We start from the raw sequence: 16,848 nt of genomic DNA, 5'->3' as shown, positions 1-16,848 counted from the left end.
GTAATTAACTTTGATTTGAAGCCACCTGACTGGAAAGAGAAGCTAGGAGCTGTTTAGCTGAACTCTTCCTTGTAGAAAGGGGAAGCTTTCCTTTACTCTTGTGTTTGTGTGTGTTAGGAGAGCTTTTTTCTTTCAAATAGGTATTGGGTGGCACTAATGAAAAGCAGCTTTCATTCAAGGACCTCCTCATTCATTCTGAAAGGAGGGGAGAAGAAAAGCTTCAAAGGGGAACTAATTTACCTCACCCCAATCACCTTTGGGAGTTTAGAGTTTGCATTGCCACTACTACCACCACTGTACATATATATTTCTCAAGGATCACGCTAAGAAAAATTTCCGCTTAACCAGATTCTTGAAACTTTAGTAATTATAGACACATTAGCCTTTTCACACAAAAGCAAGAGACTTGAGATTTGTGGTGTTTTTTCCCCCATATAGCTTTCAGAGCGGCTTCATTAAAACAAAAATTGTTTTCTGAGGAAATGTTTTTAGTGATAGCACTTTTCCTGGCATTGTAAAACGAACAGAGATGTATATTTTTTTTGAAGCTAGGTTCACTGTTTCCCAGTGCTCTGAAGCTGCACATGCAACATCTTAACCCACTTCATCACAACCTGCTGTTTTACAAGTAATTATCAAGCACCATACCAGCGTTGCCCTATACCTGCTGACTAAACGTTTACCACAAAGTTTTGCCAAGTAGCATCTACAGTGTCATAGCCAGAGCAATTCGCCAAACATTTATTCAAAGACTCTGATTTATTTGACAGTTTTACACCTTCAAGGCAGGGTATAATTAAATATTTTGACAGCTAAACAAAAATTGTATAAATTTCAAAGCTGCTTAAATGGCTAGTGTACCTAAAATGAAAATGTTGTATGGATTAGCCTTGTTTCCAAAAACGCCCCCTTATAAAGTTTTTTAAAAATAGATTTAATACTGTTTTACTCATCAAGGTATGAACGTTTTCATTCTGATTTCAGCTGCGATATTATTCATTCTCTTACTCCAAAAATGAAATTGTATATTTGAAATCTCTTTAAAAAGCAAAATATTAGGTCGTAGCTTTGGGAAATGAAAGAAGTAAGAACTTAGTAGAAAACATTTTATTTCTGCTGTTTCAATTTATTTCAGATACTCATTTGTGCTGGTTCCCAATGGGATCTCATGTCCAATCTCAAGTGACACATAGCAAACTATCTTAAACTGTGTCAGAGCAATGGCCCATCTAGTTTGGTATTTTCTATACTGCTGGCAGTTCTTGACAGAGATTTCAGGCACAAGCCTTTCCTATCCAGGGACTGAAACCTGGGAAAGCATGTGCTCTGCAACTGAGCTATGTCCTCTCCCCCATGTTTCTTCTAGGCTATGGCCATGTGGTCCAACCTATACAGTAAACATTTAAAGACATCTATGGCCAGTATGCATACAATGACAAAGGATACAATACCCTGTTTTAAAGATACACAATTAAAATGAACTCAGTAAAACAAATGGTTTAAAGTTAAGACTTGTCCGTTTTCGGGCAATTTTTCTTCAGTCCAGGTTATTATGATATTATGTCTTAAAATGAAATGTTTAATGAATGTATAATTATATAACCATTATTTAAACACCGAGGTCTTTAAGCAAATACACCAAAACACAGATGAAGTGCCTTACTGCGTTGAGGGAAACTGTAATCCAACTAAAGGTAACAATGACCAGTTGTTTATACAAACCTATTGAAATGTTTGGGAGCTAGTTCACATTCTCATGCTATGTTTATATTTCCATTTATCATCCTTCTCCTTAAGAAGAAAGCTAAAAAGGAAGAGCAGCCCAAGAACAAAATCTTGTTTAAACTATGCATGAAGACGTCAGGTAGCTTAACAAATTGAACCAATGTAGGAATGCCATGTATACATCTAAAAACATTATAGCATTACATCGTTTTCTTGACCCCTGTCTTCCTCCCCCCCCACCATTCTCGATCTTATACATTAAACAGCCCACAACAATTTGTAATTATTTTCCAAGTCCTTTTCTACTGGCATCCAGCTTAAAACTATCCCACAGTAAAAAAATTCCTAGAATATATTTTTTTAAAAAAAATAAAAATAAATGATGTGCAATTTGCTTTCAGGGGTTATTAATCAAAGGCCATATCTAATCTTTGAATAAGCTGCTAATTAAAGGTATACCTTGAAGTACTAAAGTGTGCAAAAATAGTAACAGTTTCATATATTGAATGCTAAGAATGCTGAATAAATGTGGTTCTGCACATGCAATTGTAAATCCATCCAGAGTTCAAAAATGTTCTTTACTACCAACAAGCTTTCACCATGAGAATTTAATTTAGGAACAGCAGTAAATTTCAAAATATATTTGAACTATTTGTTTTTACTTTCACTAAGATTTTTTAAACGCGCAATAAGATTTTATAAAAATTATGTCTTTGGATTTTTCAAAAGTATACAGCAAAACACAGTGGTCTCAATACAGAGAAAAACCCATGGAAGAAAGTAGACAGGATGTGAATTTCCTGTCCCTCCCCCCCAGCAGACCATTAACTTCCCACAAAACATCTCCAGAGAGTTGTGAGTACCTGGCTGTTACGGTGGGCTATGGCACAGGGGGGCAATCTCCCCAAATCAGACAGGGACACTTTCCACAAACAGAGTTTGGCTCCACTTTACCATGCTAGCTACTGTTCATGTGCATGCTTAACGCAAACTGTTATCAGGAAGGAATATAAAGTTTACTTTTATCAGGAACGTGGTGTTACTTTTTGAATCTTCATTGCTAACACTGAGGTTGAGATATGCACCTTTTGTGAATTTTAATTTCACTGAAGTTGTATAAAAGCGCTAAAGCAAACAGCATTACCAACTTTAAAGCAAATATTTTAAACAGTTCAGCACATAGTTTATGTCCAAATAAAGTCCACTAATATCATCAACTAACAGCCCAGCTGCATTTGCTCATGTAATGTTTCACACATGGAAACCAAGATGCAAGATTACCTCATTTATGGTAACACTCATAAACTACATAGTACACAGTAAACATGTCTGCCCAGCAAATTAAAATATCCCTGGCTTATGTAGCAGCTGAAGCTGTCCAGAACCTGTTTATAATCCAATAGAAACAGATATTTGTCTTTAATTTTAGAAATGAGTAAAATCAAATTCCTTTACTGCTCTGCAGGCTCTGTGCCCCAGACTTACTGCTTTGCAACAAAAGACAGGCACCAATTGCTTTTCAAAGGATACATTATAAACAGTCTTAAAGCAACTTGAACTACAACTTTAAACCAACAGTTCATTTATAATTGGCTAAGAAAGGAAACCAGTTTAAATCATTCTCCTTTGCCAATTTAAATCTGTTAGAGAAAATTCACCTGTGTTAGACAACAAAATTCCTACATTCTTATGAGGTGAACCAAAATATACATTTTGGTTTGATTAGCTTTCAGGCAAATCATGCAACAACCGAATTTATTAGTAGATTTCATGCAAGCGTTTTAATCCTAAAAACTATAGAGTAGTACAATGAAATTATCCCCCTCCATTATAATAAAAATGGAATTTACTAGTAAATGCCTGCTCTTCTTAATGTTATTAGAACAATCTGGATCCATCATTGCATCTCCTGCAGGTAGCAGGCAGGGTTCTTGAAGCAGAAATGCCACCCAGGAAGGGAACCCCTTCCTGTGCAGATTGCACAAGAACCTGTGTGGAAGGTTCGTTTTCCAGGCCTAGAACTGATTCTAAATAAAACAACAACAAAAACGAAGAAAGAAACTTAACCCGAACTAAAGGGAAGCAGACAAGACGACACTGGAGTGGGTAGATCCAAAGTTCCTCAACTACCCCTACCCTAAATGTAGAAATTATTTGAGGCTGTACCAGACTTCTTGCTTACACCAGGAAAAACAGCAGCCTACTAGTAAATTGTAACACTTTTCTTTGTGCTCTGCCTCCTGTTAGTAATAGTCAAACTAGGGTGAACAGTGATAAAATGGAAAAGTCAGAACTGACCGCATCAAAATCATTCTGCAAAATCCTCCTGTTGAAAGTTGCTTTGGCAGAGGGGGTCACTATGGCCAATATTGTGGCTATAGCAGTCCACAATGAAGTAACTGATCTGATCATGGATGAGGCGGTTGATGTGGTATGCATTATTAAGAGCTGAGCTGAGGCACTCTGGTCTTAAGCAGGTGTGGTTGCCTGGGAATTCAGTGTAGCACAGTTGAGGTCAGGTGGACCACGGAATAGGGGCATGGCAGTCATTCATAAAAATTACCATCATTATTACCAGAAAATCAATGCATCTGGGAGCTGGATGTGAGAGTTTGTACTTGGTGTTGGGTTACAGACAGGACAGGGATCTTGCTCGTTGTACCACCCATCCCGCTGCTCAGCCACCTCCATTACTGAGCTGATGGAGGAGGTTTCTGGTGGGATGATAGAGAACTTGAGGATGTTAGTCTTGGTGAGGATCTAATTCCATGTTGCCAGAGCTGGTTCAGCTCTTGATGGCCACTATGACAACCATGGGGCAGCTCAGTAAATCATGCACCCAACAAATAACACTGATCATACCCTCAATCTGGTTTTCACTACAGAAAGGGTTTAATTCTTAGCATTTTATGTCTCAATGCTGCTTTTATAATCCCTATTATGTTTTATTTTCTATTTCTTGAGTTTTTATGCTGGTTTATTGTTATTACGGCATACTGCATTTGTATTTCTATATTCTATTGTTATGTGGAGTGTGGTTTTTTTTATTGTAGATTATGGAGGAAGTTCCTTATAAAGCAGGGTTGTTGTTGTTGTTGTTTAGTCGTTTAGTCGTGTCCGACTCTTCGTGACCCCATGGACCAGAGCACGCCAGGCACTTCTGTCTTCATAAAGCAGGGTATACATTTTTAAATAAATATGCCCTGAGAGAATTTCCAGGCAGCATGGCTGAGGTTCTAATCTCACTGTGGAGTGGAAAGATGGAGAGGCCCATTGATTCACTCTCCTAAGCATCCTCTCTAACCCAAAGGGACCCTGAGGCTTTTTCTGAGCTCCAAATGTTGAAGCAGGCTGGTCAACAGCTAGAGCACAGGTGGCACAAGTCCCAACACAAATTTGACCAAACACAGGTATGAGTGCACAGTTGCGTTTACCATGTGGTACTGGCAGCAGCAAAGAGAACATACTTATTGACCTCCATCTTCAGTGAACTAAACAGCAGAGCTGTAGATTGATTGGTTCAGACCAGGGTCTTGTCATTAACAGACCACTCAACAGCTTGCTGTGAGATATTTGCACAGCACTTTGAGGGCAAAATCATTCAGAACCATGTCGAACTTGATTCCACAATTAGTGCAGGTCCATTTGAGGTCCCTGGAGCATCGTCTAGCACGAGTTGTTGTAGCCTAACGATATGGCTAGAACACTTGCCGCTGTGAACTCAACAATGTATCCTCTTGATCCCTGTCCAATGTGGCTGGTAAAATCTAGTAGGAGAAGTTCACCCAGGCATTTGATGGGTGAGATATACTGTCCCTGGCAACCTTTAAATTATTAGCTGTGAGGATATGTGACTACTTAAAATTGTTTTTATTTATTTTTTTAAAAAGTATTGTTTTGCTATTTTGTTGTTTGCCACCCTGGAGTCTTGGGAGAAGAAAGGCAGGATGGAAGTTTTAATAATGTTATTAATAAAAAGCCTATCTATGAGAAGTTGCAAAAAGACATCTGATTTGGGAGAAAATTTAGAGCGCTGTCATATGGATCTTAACTTTCTGGATTCTTTAGACTAGAGGATGGAGGTGCACTCCTCTTTCTACCCAAGAGATGATTACTGAGCTGCAGTCACAGTTCATGGCATATAACAAACTATATAGAGATATATTGGCTCACAACCTAAAATTTCTTCCTAAGCATCCAAGCTAATGTTGCCAGGAGAAAGAAATAGAATTGATAACTGATTAGTGCTTCCTTTACTGGGATCACTTAAGAGCTTTGCCTACTGCCATCAAGCCAGGTCCTGCCTGGGCTTGAAAGAGCATCTCCTAGAATGGGGTGAGGAAACTGGGACTCTCCATATGTTGTTAGTCTTTAACTCCCATCAATGCAAGCATAGTTAATGATCAAGGACGATGGGAGTTATAGGTCAATAACAAACTGGGTTTTTAATTCTCAACCCCACCAATTGCCTGAGCCCTGCAAATTAATGTACTAAATCTTAAATTGATCATTTATTCATTGAAAGTGTGCAGTTATTAATCCTGCCCTTGTTTTGACTGCAACAAACAATAAAAAGCCAGCTCTTTCTATTTATCTGTAACTTTTGCTCACAGAAACTGGATACACAAAGCAGGACTGAATACATAAGGTAAAGGTAAAGGTACCCCTGCCCGTACGGGCCAGTCGTGTCCAACTCTAGGGTTGCGTGCTCATCTCGCTCTAGAGGCCGTGAGCCGGCGCCATCCGAAGACACTTCCGGGTCATGTGGCCAGCGTGATGAAGCTGCAGCTGGCGAGCCAGCACCAGCACAGCACACAGAAACGCCGTTTACCTTCCTGCTATAAAGCGGTCCCTATTTATCTACTTGCACTTAAGAGTGCTTTCGAACTGCTAGGTGGGCAGAAGCTGGGACCGAATGACAGGAGCTCACCCCGCCGCGGGGATTCGAACCGCCAACCATTCGATCGGCAAGTCCTAGGCACTGAGGTTTTACCCACAGCGCCACCTACGTCCACAGAAACTGGATACACAAAGCAGGACTGAATACATAGATGCTCACAATTATCTTCACAGCCATTCTATAAGTATATAAAAAAATAAGTCAATCTCATTCCTCACTGACTAGAACACACATCCATGTCTGCATCATTTGAAGTCTGTTGAGAGCTGATGTTTGACATAAATATTCTAGCTGAGTTTTAAAAGTTTGGAAACTTAGACAAGTGTGTACTGAAAAGATTTTAATACTAGTTAATTTGTGATAGCACACCCACCAGTGTCAGAAAGCCTTGACGTACTCATTATCTTGGAATTCATTTGTTCTGACAATATTTGTGGCTGCTAAAACAACCACATAATGGTCACCTAGTAAGACAGATAAATTGACTGCTTAAGCTTCACAGTAACGTCTCGTTGCCTGTAGCACACTTCCTCCCCTAGACAATTTCGGAGGGTTTGCCCCACCATCCTCCAGCAGTGCCAAAATTCCTCACACAGATAATTTAGATAAAGAGATAGATTGTTGCCCTTTGCTTAAAGGATCCTCCTTCTCCCTATTCACCCTTCTGAATACGTGCAGTATTTCTTTCCTAACACAACACCATTAAGTAGAAACCACTGGGAAAACAAAAGTACCTAACTTTTTCACATCAACAGAGTCCTTAAGGTTTATAAATTTTGCTTTGAACTCAGAAACTGAAAATTTCAGCATCTACAAACTTTATGAATCCTGTAACTTTGGGTTTGTTTTATGCTTCAAGTTCTACCTTTTTCATCCAACCACTCATATTTATAGCATATCACGTGTGGATTTATCTGCATTATTCATAACGCAAGTATGTAACCTATACAACATTATTGTATGAACAGGAACTTCAAGTAAACTCCAGTCATTCAGAATTGTCCTTCAAATTTCTCCCCAGCCTCCTGAATGACATGACTTCAAAATGTAATGACTAAAAGGTCAGCACATGACAGTTGAGCACTTGTGACCCCAAATTAAGAGGTATTATGCTTTATCTACTAATCAGTGAGTCACAAATGTACAACTTGCCCCAAGAACTTAAGAATTCCTGAGATTTGTTCACACATCATTGCCTAAAATGTAGACTACCTAATCAGATAAAGGAAAAATGAATTTACAAACCTTCTTATTGAATGCTTATACTCTCTCTCTCTCTCTCTCTCTCACACACACACACACACACACAAATGTAAATATTTTATGATTCCAGCATTCAAAGCCCCTTTACCCTTCTCTACATATTATCATCACCACCACTATAATCTTTTAAGCGCCTGGAAGAAAACAAAGTGATGTACTACATAAAAACACAAAACTGAAAACAACAAAACCCTGCCTCAAGGCTCACAGACTAAATACACAGAACCATGAAAAAAGGGGGCAAAAAAAGATAATGGAAGAAGAGACACTAAATTAAAACATCTCACTCAATTGGAAAAGGCATGTTAAAAATCAATATTTTACGAAGCATCTGCCTTCTTTTAAAGTGGGATGGCACAAATCACAGAATTTCAGAGTTGCTCTAAAGACAGAGGTCATCTCACATCTAGCAGCAATGATTTCCAAAATAAGCTGCTACTGAAAAGCAGATGGAAGGGCATGTGTGTGAAACAACAGATGAAATCTCAGTCTAACTATGAGGAGTGCAGAACTTGAGAAGGAATAAAAATATAATTTAAAATTAATTTTTGTTATGCGCATGCTGCCCCAGATACCTTGGGGAGGAGAAATTTTGCTATAAACTTTGAAAATAACATCAATCTAAAAATGTGCATTATTGTATTAAACTCAAGAACCATGAGTTAGGTTGCTGGTTGTAGTATTCACATCATCATCATCAATGTATGTATGTATGTATGTATGTATGTATGTATGTAAATAATATGTATTTTATGTGTATTGTGAGCCGCCCAGAGTGGCTGGTGAAACCCAGGCAGATGGGTGGGGTATAAATAATACTTTTATTATTATCTTTTATTCAATAATTTGTTTTTAATTTTTTAGCTGCTGGGTAAAAGGGCAGAGGCTAGACAAACAGCTGTGCATGGAGAGATGTCATTTTCCATCCTTGAGACCCCTGGCAAAACTCACAAAAGCTCCTGTATGTGGAACTTGGTGTGGAGAGGGAAGCTGAATGCTGAATGGGACAAAGCTGTGGGCAGGCTGATTCATCCATCTTGAGTCTGCCCATAAAAAGCAAGCCTAGAGCGAAAGCCTCGGATGATGCCAGCAGTTGTAGGAGAACCTTTCTGGTGTTCTGCACTTTCCTGTTTCTAGCTATCAGAGCCTGCCAGATAACTTTCAAATCATAAAAAATTTAGACAAATCCCTTTGTTTTTATGAACTGTTTTCTCCTTTCATTTTTATTTAGGAAATAGTACACCTTTCTGAAAATATCTTCCAACAAAAGAATTGCACGAGCCACTCAACTTGAGGCTGCATCAATATGCAATATGAGGAAGACTTACTCTAGGCAGTAAACTGAGAGGGGGTGGAATCACTCATTTGTACTTCTCTATTAATGCAGCCTATAAAGCAAGGAAGATGTATAAGGTAAGGGATGGCACTACTGTCCTCGAGGGAATTAAATTCAAGCAGCATTTCTTCGCTTGACTGGGGAAGTGTAAGATAATGAATGCTGCAGTTTCAAGAAAAAGTGAAAATAGCAGGCACGCTGGATGAGAGATTTTATTTATACGAACGACCCTGGTGGATATACAGTATTTGTAAATAAATACAAAACTTTTTATTTCTGAGTCTGGTGTAAGGTAGTAAGGTCTAAGGGAATCCGAGAAAAAATGTTAACATGGTGACTGTAGATTAGATAGAGATATAGATAGATGATATAGATAGATATAGATGATAGATAGATAGATAGATAGATAGATAGATAGATAGATAGATGATAGATAGATAGATGATAGAGACAGATACCAGTTTTGCAGGTTTCATTTCTTTGTCAAACTCTAGCAAGGCTAGGAAATGGAACACAGCATGGGGCCAAGCAGATAGGAGCTCCAATTAAATTCTACAGAACAGTGGATTGGATCCAGGAGAGTGCTCTCAGTTGGCAACAACTCCTCTGGACATGACCCAATACAAACAGGTTGAAATCATCAAGATTGTTGAAGGCGAGCCAAAACCTGTTTTCCCCAAGTACACACTTTTACCTTTTCCTATATAGCTGCTCCTCACGCCTGTCGACTAAAGTGCTTGGGGGACACTACTGCAGGGAGACATGACGCTACCAATCTACACACTAGATGCTCTCTGCTCCAGCTTTGACCAAGACAGGAGGAAAGTGCTTCTGCACGCAGAAATTAATTGTACCTGCCCACATCCCTTGTAAAATGACACTTTCTCTCCTACCCAACCCACATGCCATTACAATATATATTTTTGGTGGTAATGCGTATGCATGGAGCATTCAGAATCTCTGTCTCTTTGTTGCTGTGTAGTTAAGAGACCATATACTCCCAAGCCAGGAATGGCTAAGCATGTGGCTTCTATAACTCTTCGTACGGAAGAGATAAGAGTAAGTGATTGTAATGGTGCCATTTTGCTTAAGTATATGAACCTATAGGCACAGCATGATTTCCACACTTATCATTATTGGTTTACACACATTTTGATGTCTCAAGGTATCAAATCTACTTTAACATTAAACATGCTCACACCATCCTGTTACAAGAGAATATACTATCACTACTAACAACATTTATTTATACCCAAGTGCACTAGATGCCACATAATAGAAAAGGCACTCTGGCCTGAACAAAACAAAGAAGCAAACATAAACTTCAGAGTGACAGTCAAATGCTTTAAGCACAAGACTTTCCATTTACATTTGCAGATCTGACCACTGGAATATCAGCATGAAAGAAAATGCATGGTTTTGAAAATAACTGTCAGTTCTCTAATTAATTAATTGCCTATGAAGGAGAAAGGGAAGGCACTTAAAAACAAGAACAGATCGCCTGGTTAGAAGCCCAGACTACTGTTACCATGGTAGCTGGCAGAAACAGTAATTGTTTAGTGTTTTCTAGATTAGGCAAAAGTCAAATAAATTGAAACAATGCAACATACCAACCACTTTACTAGTCAATCAGTCACAATACTGATTCTACTCCCATCATAATACATCTCCCAGCCCCTTCAATTCAGTCCAGCATATATGGTTCCTTGAATAAACTGAGCAAATACAGGGACCCATCTCATCTATTTGTTCTGAGAACAATAGCTGCAGACAGTGCCTCAATCCAGTTCTGTCCCTAATAAGGAATTCAAATTCCTACTCTAGTGAGGTACTCCTTCCCCACTCTCCCCAGTCGATGGCAAATAATTTTCCTTGAAAGAAGATCTCCAGGTTGCCTGAAGTCTTTCACTTTACAATGACCACTCACTGGGAAAGGCTCTAGCCTGCCCAGGATCAGATACTGAGGAGAAGAAGAAGAGGAGGAGGAGTTTGGATTTGATATCCCGCCTTATCACTACCCGAAGGAGTCTCAAAGTGGCTAACATTCTCCTTTCCCTTCCTCCCCCACAACAAACACTCTGTGAGGTGAGTGGGGCTGAGAGACTTTCAGAGAAGTGTGACTAGCCCAAGGTCACCCAGCAGCTGCATGTGGAGGAGCGGAGACGAGAACCCGGTTCCCCAGATTACGAGTCTAGCACTCTTACCCACTACACCACACTGGGAGTATGCAGCCTGCCACCTTTCCTTTCAAGTGATCCTGTATCTCAGAAGTTCCATTTATGCAGGGGAGCAGTTTCCATACAGAGTTGGCCTCTAGGCTTCAAGAATGCCTGCATTTTTGCATACAAACTGAGTAACTGAATTCCGTTAAATGCTTTTAGTAGCTGAATTTTGAAATGGTGTCACTAAGAGAGATAATGGAATCCTTCTTCAAGAATATACTCAAGACTGTCTACAGGTGGACAACCAAGGTATCTGCTTTGGGAACCCTTAATTATTAAGATGACCTGAGATCTAGGTCTCAGGAAAAGTAATATTCAGGCCACACAATCACTCGATGCTTGACACTGACCCAAGGCCAGCGTCCAAACTGCTGAAGCAATATATCACAATTAACAGCTCCACTGCCTCATCAATTGCTCAAGGGCATTCACTCTCCCTTAAACGGTCTGTACCTAAAGCTGGGGATGTACCTGCAGGCCACCTAGTGCTGGCAAAGCTCTACTCCTTTAAATTCCTGCTAGTTCTTAGCATGGGGCAGGAACGTAGATCAGCCATGCACATGCTTTGCACACAAAAGCATCTCCAGATAGGGCTGGAGAAGACCGCTTCCTGAAACCCTGGACAACTGTTAACAGACAGTTGTGCTATAATTTCAATCACTTCTCAACACTGGCCATGCTGGCATGGGCTGATGGAGGTTGGAGTCCATCAACACCTGGAATGAACAACTTTGGTTATCTCTAGAGTCTTCTTCTTTGGTGATCACTCATAGCTGACTAAGATTGTCTTCCATAAACAAGGTTTGAACAATGAGCCCGTAAGTGACTGTGGAGGCTAAATCTGGATCCACACATCCTTCCACAGTGGGGACATTGGTTTCCAGACATGAGTTGATCACGGTGTGGATTTGCCAAGCATGCCTTTCTCTTAGCATGTTTCTCCCTTGTGTCCTGAGTTTGAGTGTCTTCAAAGCCCATGACACCTTTGGTAAAGGCTGTTCTCCAACTGGAGGGCTCGCAAGCCAGTGTTTCCCAGTTGTCAGTGTTTATACTACATTTTTTAAGATTTGCCTTGAAACAGTCTTTAAACCTCTTTTGTTGACCACCAGCATTACGCTTTCCATTTTTAAGTTCGGAATAGAGTAGTTGCTTTGGAAGACGATCATCAGGCATCCAAACAACATGACCAGTCCAACAAAATTGATGTTGAAGAATCATTGCTTCAACACTGGTGATCTTTGCTTCTCCCAGTACACTGATATCTCTAGAGTAGACAATAATGAGTTATAAGGGTCAATAACAATATAAGGCAGCTTCCTACGGCTGGGGTATTCAGCCCAACTGACGGCCTCAGTTCCTATTTCGGTACTCAGTTGAGCTTAAACCCTTGTTGAAATAGCAGTCATACCTTACAGCTCTCACAGATCATACAGAATCAGACCTTCTCTTACTATCTGGATTCCAGCTTCCTGAAATCAGATCTCTGTCCATGCTACCTTCTCAAGAGATTCATTAAGAGAGACTCTTGATGGCAGTACTTGCAGCCTATGTCAGAAGTATTGTAGAATAAAGTCTCATTTACATCATGGGTAACAGTTTCTGTTATCTTTTGAAATGCTAAAACATCACAAAAAATCACTGTAGGCTTGTAGGCAAATTCACGGTGCGGGTGAGCTGAATCTTATAGGCAGTGTCACTCCATAATAAGCACAACCAGTCCGCCTGTGAAGCAGTCTGAAGCAAGCTGCTTCGGGACCACAAACTGAGAGGGGATGTCACCCTGAGAGAAGAAGCCACCACCCATAGTGGCAAGACAAGTGAGAGATTGGTGGGCAGGTGGGCTGCGGTTCTCATCATCTCACTCACCAGGAGCACTTGCCACTGCTGGGAGCTCACCACTGCCAAGCTCTTGCCACCTCTTGCTCCTCGACTCCAGAGGCTGCAGCAGCATGCTCATGGGTGGCAGCACACTCCTCTACTTTTCCCTAGGCCTCCATATTCCATCCCCTCATTCTCTTTGTGACAGGCCAGGAGCAGAAGATACCAAGCACCCAGCAGCACCTCGCTTGCCAGGCGCCAAGCATCAGTGAGGGACAGGAAGTGGGGGGGCAGTGCCAGGGTTTTTGCCTCTAGCAGCAAAATGGTCCTGGCTGCCCCTGATAATAAGAAATTTGCACAGATTGCCTATCAAACTAGTATAATCCGTGAATGAAGTATGGTCATTACAGCTTTAGGATACAACAGGTTAAGTCATGGCATGACTGAAGCAATAAATGGCAAATAGCAAGGTGACATTTAAACAATTTGACAGTTAATCAAAACAAGCTTAGGGGAAAAAATACTGTTTAAATTTGTTTACCTTTCTAAGGGTTGACAAAAGGAAGCAAAACATACTAATCAAGCTATAGAAAATGTGAATGACTGCACTGAGGACCAAAAATCTAGTTTCTGCATCTGAAAATGTTATTTGGAACATTGCATGAGCAAAAAGCTGCCAATCATTTGGCAGTATGCCAAAAAGACCTGGCTATAGTTCTCTGTGCTACAAAAACATTCAGCCTAGATTGCTACAATGCACATAATGTAATATTTCCTTCGACGACTTCATAAACTTCAAGAAGTTCAGGATAACACAACAAAGCTAATGACTGAGAGTAAGAGTAAGGTACCTATCATATCAGTTCACTAGCTACAAATTTGCTTGTGTTTCTAACTCAAAGTACGTAAAGAGTTTGGGACTGGAAGAATATCTGCTGCCATACAAGCATGCCCAGCCACAAAGCCCATCATCAGGAGCCCTATTCAGGAGGTTCCCTTGCCCATTTATCTAGAACCCTCTTCAATGGCTTTTGAATACCAGCTGAATATATTATTGTTCCCCCAGATTTTTAAAGGGGATGCTAACCTTATCCTTTGTTACAGTTTAAACTTGATTTTTTCCCCTGCTTTTTTAAAAAAAGTATTAACCTTTGGTTTCATAAGTCACTGTAGTTTATATCCTCACATTTCTCCCTACTTCTTTCTCCCAAGACAAAGGCAAAGATATATCTAATCTGTTTTAATGAAACCCCATCTTGTTATTTTTTAATACTAGGAGCTAGATTAAAGTAACTATGTCTGCCAATTAGCATTGTGAACCCCTGCTATTGACCTGATACTGTACAATCTGTTATTATGTACTGTCCTATATATCATCTGTTCCCCTTGCTGGTCTATTCCAATAAAAGACGGACAGCTGCAACACTATATCCCTGTTCAACCTGAGGACCATCTGACTTTAATTGTAGTACACAGCTTGATGTGGGTCTGGTTATGAGAAGCCAAAGTATCACAGTGTAATAATCTGGAAAAGCAGAAACCTGCCAGGCACAGGGCTGAAACAGAGGCTTGGCTGTCTGGTTGGCTGATGGGATGTAGGAAATATGATTAATGAGCAAGGTATAATGATATCAGGAACCCGATTAGCACCACAAAAAGGTCACAGATCAAAGCAGTATGCATTTCATGAGGTCTAATCACTGTAGAAAAATCTGTAAAACAAACTGAAGGGGGGGAATCTGCATGCAATAGCTTACAAAATGGGCACTTAAAACTACTATTGTTATTTATTGTGATCTAGGAAGTTGCAAGGATGTAATAAATAGACAACTCTGCTTTTTCATAACATTTAAAATGTTCTCGTGTTATTACAAAGAATTATTTGTCAAAGTATTCGATTTTTTTAAATATAATTTTCCTCACTACTCACATTTATATAATCTTACAAAAATACTAATTAGACAGCTGACATACAGTCACTGGAGCTATGTAATTACAGAAGCACAACGTATTTTGCATAACCCCAGAATAGAACATTAATCATGCAATTACTCATATAAATTACTTATACATTCCATTTCATTTGGACTCAACAAATGCAAGGCCTTGCACAAAGAGTAAGAGTCACACGTAAAACATCAGGTATGTGGACTTCCCTTTCCCCCATCATACGGCATATATTTTTATGCAGGGCAAGAGGAAATCTATGATGAACTCTAAAACCAAACTTCACCTCTCTCTTAATTAAGCAAGGAAGATTAGAAGGATTGCTATATCTGAAAAAAACAACAACCAGGGGTGGGGAATAAAATGGGATGGGGAGTATAATGGTGTTTTTGATGCAAGCACTACCTTTTTGTACCATAGAAATAATTTTCACCTCATTTCTTTATTTGTTACATTATAGGCCACCTTTTCTCCAAGGAGCTCAAGGTATCATACTCCCCACCCCAATTTTATCATCATAATAACCCTGTAAGGAAGAACAAAAAAGTTTTTTCCTTCCAGTAGCACCTTAAAGACCAACTAAGTTAGTTCTTGGTATGAGCTTTCGTGTGCATGCACACTTCTTCTGTGTATCTGAAGAAGTGTGCATGCACACGAAAGCTCATACCAAGAACTAACTTAGTTGGTCTTTAAGGTGCTACTGGAAAGAAAAAACTTTTTTGTTTTGACTATGGCAGACCAACACGGCTACCTATCTGTACCTGTAAGGAAGGTTAGCCTGAGAAGCAGAGAGTGGCCCAAGGTCACACAGTGAGTTTCACGGCTGAGTAAGGAACTGAACCCTGGCCTCCTAGGTACTAGTCCTTCATTCGAACCACTACACCACACTGACTGATTTCTTTTCTACAGTTAAATGCTACCCTCCCCCTCATCATGGAGTTCAAAGTACATGAGGTTCCTGGATAGCATCCCATGCAGGCACTGATCAAACTGAGACATACTTAGGCTCATATGCTTTCATTCCATGGTCTATTTAACATTATATGCACATTTGTATCACAGAGAGATATGATTCTCATCCTATAATTACAGAAATGGGCCTTGTCTTAATACCTACCTAAGAAATATTAGGTGGCATAAAATACAATAAACAAATAGTAAAGAAAATATTTACAATCTCCTACCCTGTTTTTTTCATACTATGTCACGTAATGGAAAATAAAGTCTATCAGGCTAGAATAAAAGAATATATTTTTACAACACATTGCAAGGTATGGAATGGATGAACCCAGATTTGAGCTCTTTAAAAAGTATGATAGAAATAACTTAAGATGTATTTAGGAGGAAAACATTGGCGATTATGACCAAACTAACAAACAAAAATGGGGCCGCGAGTGAAGATGATTGGCCAGTTACCTCGAGCTAACCCATATGGTAAAGCTATCATGGAAAGCAGGTGTGTGCTTTCAGTGGCTCATTACAGATAACAAAACTCAAGTGAGATATAGCTAAAGATGCAAATAATTACAAGTTAGCACAAAAACATTAAAGTGAAGTGGTAGGTGGAAAGCAGGTGGTTTGAAATTCGACTTTTTAACTTGTTACAGTTAACATACATAAGGGTAATGGTGCCCTCT

At 39.7% G+C, this 16,848-nt stretch overlaps 1 protein-coding gene across 8 annotated transcripts in view; it reads right to left on the bottom strand.

Annotated features, from left to right (window-relative positions):
* Positions 1–16,848, bottom strand: part of LRBA (LPS responsive beige-like anchor protein) — a 361,620-nt gene that overhangs the window by 57,503 nt on the left and 287,269 nt on the right. The gene's annotated exons all lie outside the window — the stretch shown is intronic.

This window comes from Podarcis raffonei, chromosome 9, assembly GCF_027172205.1.
Source record: "Podarcis raffonei isolate rPodRaf1 chromosome 9, rPodRaf1.pri, whole genome shotgun sequence".
NCBI classification, from domain to species: Eukaryota; Metazoa; Chordata; class Lepidosauria; order Squamata; family Lacertidae; genus Podarcis; species Podarcis raffonei.
This window is presented reverse-complemented; position numbering and strand designations above follow the sequence as displayed.